The sequence below is a fragment of the Helianthus annuus genome, chromosome 11 (assembly GCF_002127325.2).
Source record: "Helianthus annuus cultivar XRQ/B chromosome 11, HanXRQr2.0-SUNRISE, whole genome shotgun sequence".
NCBI lineage: Eukaryota > Viridiplantae > Streptophyta > Magnoliopsida > Asterales > Asteraceae > Helianthus > Helianthus annuus.
In genome coordinates this window covers 65,527,898-65,534,139 of record NC_035443.2, presented here as the reverse complement: position 1 = coordinate 65,534,139, position 6,242 = coordinate 65,527,898, and the positions used below count along the sequence as shown (strand labels likewise).

Genomic DNA, 6,242 nt, shown 5'->3' with positions numbered 1-6,242 from the left:
CAATTCTGCTATTTCAATTGATATGCTATTGATCAATTGATAATGTTCGAGGCTTCATATGGTGAATCCCTCCTATCTTAGTAGTTGTTGCAAAATCATCGGATTGGGGCTCATACTTGGTTATTTTTAAAAAAGACATTAATCATTTGCTAGGGTGGCAAAGATTCCAAAGTTGTAGATCCCATTGAAACGGTTGCATGGCAGTGGATTAGAGAAAATATCAAAGTCTCTTGGGTATCCAGCGGACCACCCATGAACAAATTTAATTTGCAAACTTCACTGGAAAGGATTTACAGATCAAGTACACAATCTTTAGAAAACGATCAGCCCCTTAGAAACGATCAGCCCCAAATTGAAATTGTCAAATTTCAGTTATTGTTTTATTTTATTATTGAAACATTAAAAAAATCCTATATTCATTTAAGTTCTCTATGAAAAAAAGATACTAAATTTCCGGGGTTTGAACCAAAATTTAAGATTAGGGTTTTTTCCCCTACGTTCTCACCTATATATAGTTACCATCATTTGGAAAATCATTTCACGGCCGCTCTTCCATCATCTGAGATCTTACTGCTCCAATTCAATATGCAGTTTTCTGACCTGATCGGAGGTCCAATAACAGACCAGATCGAGTGTCCATGTAAGAAGTTTTCATCTTTGCTCATTAATTCTATCTGATCTGAAGATTTTAGGACTTTGGTGATGTTTAACAATTCAATGTTTATTGTTTCTCTGCTCTGTATTTGCCAAGTTTGATTCATGTTTTGAGAATTTTGTGTTTTGATAGCTGCTGACAGCATACATTGATCTATATCAGGTATGGGAATGGATCATAGCATGTTGACATTTCATAGGAGCGCATCTATCTTTCTATCAGGTATGGTAAAATCAAGATTCATATATTAAAGCTCCCTTTTCATGGTATACCGGGATATCAAAATTACTTTGATATCTAGATATCTTTATCCTGGATGATGTTTAAGATTCAAGGGAAATAATGAATTATTTAGGCATGATTTATTGGAAAGCCACTGGTATTTTTACCAATGGGTTTTTTAAGTAGACCATTGGGTAATGCTTTAGGTTTGTATAATTATGGCATACTACTTACTATTCTCGTCATTCACTGTGTTTGTGTTTGTTAAATGCTCACAGCAACTCGATAGATGGCCGTCATTCACAGTTGAAGTTGTGTTATACCTGGTGGTGGTTCAGAACTGTTAAATGAACGCATATGGAATGCCTATGCTAGACCACAGGTATATGTTCCCCTTGAAGGCGAGAATAGTAAGTCTTTTTAATGGAACAGGTGTGTACTGTCTTTTTAATGCAAGTATGCATTGAGTCTTCATATGTGGTACTTTTTAAAATGGAATACTTGCAGATAGCATAAAACCCATCTCTCAAAATTAATTCCAAGTCATCCTGTATTGTTTTATTATGCTGTTGTTGTATTCCAATTTAAGCTGTTGTTGAAAACCAGATTGAGGCCCGTCCGTCGAAATAGTAGTGTCACTGGCTGGTGGAACTGTAGGATTGAACCAGAAATTGATTAAATTGTTCCCATTTTACCATAATTATTTATTTTATATTTTGATGTCATCCGTTTCTTACATCTGGTTTGGCCATTACAACTAGTGGACCAACATGGAGACCGGTTCAGGTCCTCAAACGTTGGTTACAACCTTTAAGTGAGATTGACGAATAGTTCCTGATTTATATTGGCAGGTGAAACACATACAAATATAACTCTTCTGCCAGACAATGATGTGAGCTTTTTGACTTATATATTTTAATTAGTCTGAATATATTTTTTTTTTCTTATTGTCTCATATGGTTATTTACATTCTTATAAATTAGCAAGGTGAGACGTTTGCTGAAGCCAGAAAACACACAAGTCTTTCAAAGAATATACTCGGTGCATCTGTGACATTATCGATCAACTTGTGGTTCTTTCTGTTGCCCCTCACGCACTTACAACAAGGTCCGGTTTTTCAGTTATATACAAACCTAAGTATAAACCATAATTAATGTGGCTTATTTATTCAAACTCCATAGAAAACATGTTTTCTAATTTGGGCATTAGTTGTAATCAGATGCTGTCTATCCTAGTTCATTACTGGCATGAACAAGTACCTGGAAGCTCAAAGTCGTAAAATATATGTAGGAATAAGGTTCATGATGACTTTGCTGAAAGTAGGTACATATGACACTCATTATTAACATAGAGGTTTGGTGGGACTGTCGTTGCTGTTGGGGAGTCTGAATGGAAATATATAGAGGTAGTGAATCCGTTCCTCTAAAGCTCAGTTATTACTTCTAGTATCACCCAACGTACAATATTCAAACAAATTTTTACTTTCCAAAAACATTTAACTTAAACAATGTTTTACCTTCAGAAGACATTCAACTTACATAAATGTTTTACTTTCCCAAAACATTTTACCCGAATGACCCTTTGGTGACCTCATTCTTAGTTATCTATATTGTTATAAGTGATAAAACATACTTGTTAAATAACCACTTGACCTTTGATTTCCCAAGGGAGCACTCAAACCCAAATTAGTATATACATATGCTTATACATATAACTCCAAATAATTGTCAAACATACGACTTAGCACAAATTTACACATGACCGAGACTTGATGCAGATTGTTGAAGAAGAAACCTTTATCAATTGTCGGTTTGAGTAGTGAGGACATTGCACAAGACTCAACACATATATGCATACTTTGAGCGGGAAATCTGATACGAGAAGCGTTACGGATTTGGTTTTGCTGTGAAGACTCAACTCAATATTTTGCGTACCTATATCATCGGTTAAGGGGGAATCTGTTTAAAGATAAAATCTTGAAGCGTGCATCCAGAGTCTCTTTCTTCAACTGTGGCCTGAAAAAAAGGTTAACAAGCCCAGAAAGTCCGTTAGACCATCAACATCCATTCCACCTAGCGGGCACATTTTCGAACATATAGAAAATGGCAACGAAGATGTTGGTTCAGATGTTCTAGAATGTTCTAGAACATTCGAACCCCATCTTTCATTCAAAGAAGTCAAATCTTTTGATGATTTTCGTATTCTGGTCATGACTTCTCCCATGATGTCAGAATGGGTTACTACAAACTATGTTTATACAAGAAACAATTTCTTCATCCTGAAGGTGTATATGACAGGTTACCGGGGAATATTATTGGTGAACCCGTAGAGATTTGTAATGAGATTATGAAGTGCAAGCTCACCACAGCTATAAAGAGTTTGAAAAATGGGATTAGTACCTGAAATCTTTCCAAGGGTTTTGGCATGAATGTTGGGCTTTTACGCCATAAGATACACACACTTGCAAGACGTGTGTTTGAATTAGAATTTTGTTGCACATAAACAGTATATGGAAGCAGCAAACGAACATAAACATGTAAATGACGAGTCAAAGAAATTAACACCCATATGTGTGGAGTTGAAGAAGAGTACTAAAAAATGTGAGGATATTTTAGGCTCTTTCTGAAAGTTATTAGCTTGTTTTCCTTTTATGATAAACTGTAAAACATCTGAGTAATGAACTACATTTAGTGAATCAGTAATCCTTTTTTGGGTTTTTCATTGTCAGTTGTAGTTCGGATGCAGTGATTGTGGTTTTGTGTTGTCTTCATCAGTGGATATGGAGGCTTGTTCAATTACTCGTATCCTATACCGATGTTCCAAAGAACGGACCAATAGTTGTTTAATTGAGGCATTCAACACTTGAGGCATTTTCGAGTAAGCTGGTGATTGGTGAGTATTGGCCGGGTTAGTTATGATATAACATTGGATGTTTTGGTTTTTATATCTTTATAATAATAACTCATAATTTTTACTGAGACAGAAACTTATTGATAATTTATAAAGAAACAATTTCGATAATTATGGGTTTCATTTGTGTGTAAAGATATGTATCTATATTCCGTTGTAGAAATTACAATTTTTTTGGATTTCTAGTAACATTGGAAGTTGGAGGAATCAAGTGCAATAAATTTGCAACTATGATGACAACCTTGATAAGAATAATCAAGTGCAATAAATTTATATTTTTAACCATACTTGTAGGTCCACTAGTGGAGGATCTAGTAACCTTGTAGGATCGTTTTGTGACCCAAACGAGTCGATCAGGGGAGTTTTTATCTATTTCTAAGGCGGAAACAGAGAAATAGACTTCGAAACAGCTTGCAAATCACTTTAAACAGCTTTCTGATTGATATAACACTAATTACAATCACAGGATAAACCGGCAGCACCTCGTTATCCAAATTCAGAACCACTACTTATTATCTCGCTTGAAATCTATATATAGGCATGGGGTTCCGCTTGAAATTGACAGATAACATTTCAAGCGGAATCAGCTAGATGTGATTTCACTTGAAACAGTCACAATTCATTTCAAGCGGAATCAACCCCATTCAAGCGAAATCAACTCAAACACTTCTAAACCCTATTTTCTCGTACAACATGCCCTGATCTAACAATCTAGAACAAGACTCGATACAAGACGAAGTCGATAGACGTAGTGCACCAACAAACTACCCCTCGGATATTGACGAAGTCTTCGGTGTCGAGTCTTCACAATCTTCAGTCTTTATCAGTCTTCGGGATTCCAGAATCTCAATCTGGTTCTTATCACACTCTACTACTGTCTTCGGCTAATCTCTCCTCAGATTTTGATCTATCAGCAGACTCCCCCTTGAATTATGAATTATGCTGGGATCTTTGTCTGGATCACATTCTCCTCAGGTATCGGAAACCTGGCTCTTCTCAAATTTCAAACCTGCATTGTCTCTATCACAAACATAAGTTTTATAATTTTAATAGATGACAACCACAGACGCCACTTGAAATTCTCTTTCTGATGAACCACTTGAAAGAATGATTTAATCATTATGAAAGTTTTAAACACAAACTCCCCCTCACGAAATGTCATTATGTTTAGCACTCGGAATTTGAAAATCAGCTTTTCAACACAGTTGTCGAAAATCTTTTTGAATTTTTCAAAATTTATGCTAAACACACAGAAAATCTTTTTGGATTTTATGAATAAAAAGAAATGCCGTAAAGAAATATTTACAGACAATATTTTTGTGAGTTTGTGTAAGAGGATCATATCAGTTTATGAGACAAATCACTAACACCGTTAAGCTTCATTTCATTTTAAATTTTCACACAAAGTTCAACTGTTTCGAGATACGAGATTAATGTCTTAAGCACTTAAACTTATTCGCGTGTCCCACCACTTGAATGTACTCCTGTATCCAGATCCCAATATTTAGTCTTACAGGTGAGTATACCTAGATGATATCTGAAAAGGGTTAGATGCGAAACCGTGAGAGCTCAGGTCAAAACTTCCGTTCAGTAGAGAGATGACGGCTCGACTTTTGGTGTGTCCCCTTTAGAGGATCTTTTCTTCAACAGCACATGATTAGCATTTTTCAATGTTTCATCATCATTTTTTGTACTGAGGGCTGCGCTATATTTCAAGTGCGCTATATTTCAAGCATTTGCAGAAAGTATTATATGGGGACTAGGTCAGAATTTCCATTCAGCAGAAGTCCCGGGATAATACCCCAGATATCACTAAGCATAAAGACCTAGTATCTCAGAAAGAGGTATATTTCAAACAAGATTTCAGGGGTTACCCATATATCCAAGAAATTGTTCCCCACGATATAAGCAAGTTTGAATTTTAGGTTTATATCTCGTCACAATCTACTATATGTACAAAAACCTACTGGCATATCCGCAGTGAGATTGTTTATCACATTTATACTTTCCATTTCTTTAGCTTGTGATAGTCCACTGATGTGCTATCATTTTCTCTTTTCACAACAAAAACTCGTTTTTGATTTTATCATGTTTTTGACTTTTTCAAATTTTCTTATGTTTTTGGATTTTCTGAAATTTTTACTCCCCCTAAAATGCAAACACATTTAAAGAAATTTGAAAACAAATTGTACAAGTAAAATGACAACTGATATCAAATTACCTCAATTCGCCATCCACTTGGCATAAACAATCAGAACTCCCCCTTTCAACAAACTATTTTCTCATTAAGATTTCAAAACACTTAAGTTTGTTTTAATCAGAATGATTTTTCCGGAAAATAAGTTTAGTTGATTTTACCACTTGTAGGGACGGGCTCATCATCTTGTTCATTCAATCACTTGTAAGAGGATTTCATCAAGTTCAAACTAATGACCCTGACTAATCACTTGTAAAA

At 35.3% G+C, this 6,242-nt stretch overlaps 1 long non-coding RNA gene across 1 annotated transcript; it reads left to right on the top strand.

Moving 5' to 3' along the window:
* Positions 1-540: 540 nt before the first annotated feature.
* On the top strand, positions 541-3,723 carry LOC110890562. Its single transcript, XR_002564594.2, has 7 exons — positions 541-640; positions 818-877; positions 1,156-1,259; positions 1,729-1,769; positions 1,861-1,984; positions 2,097-2,282; positions 2,655-3,723. It is a non-coding gene; the product is annotated as an uncharacterized LOC110890562 (long non-coding RNA).
* Positions 3,724-6,242: the final 2,519 nt, after the last annotated feature.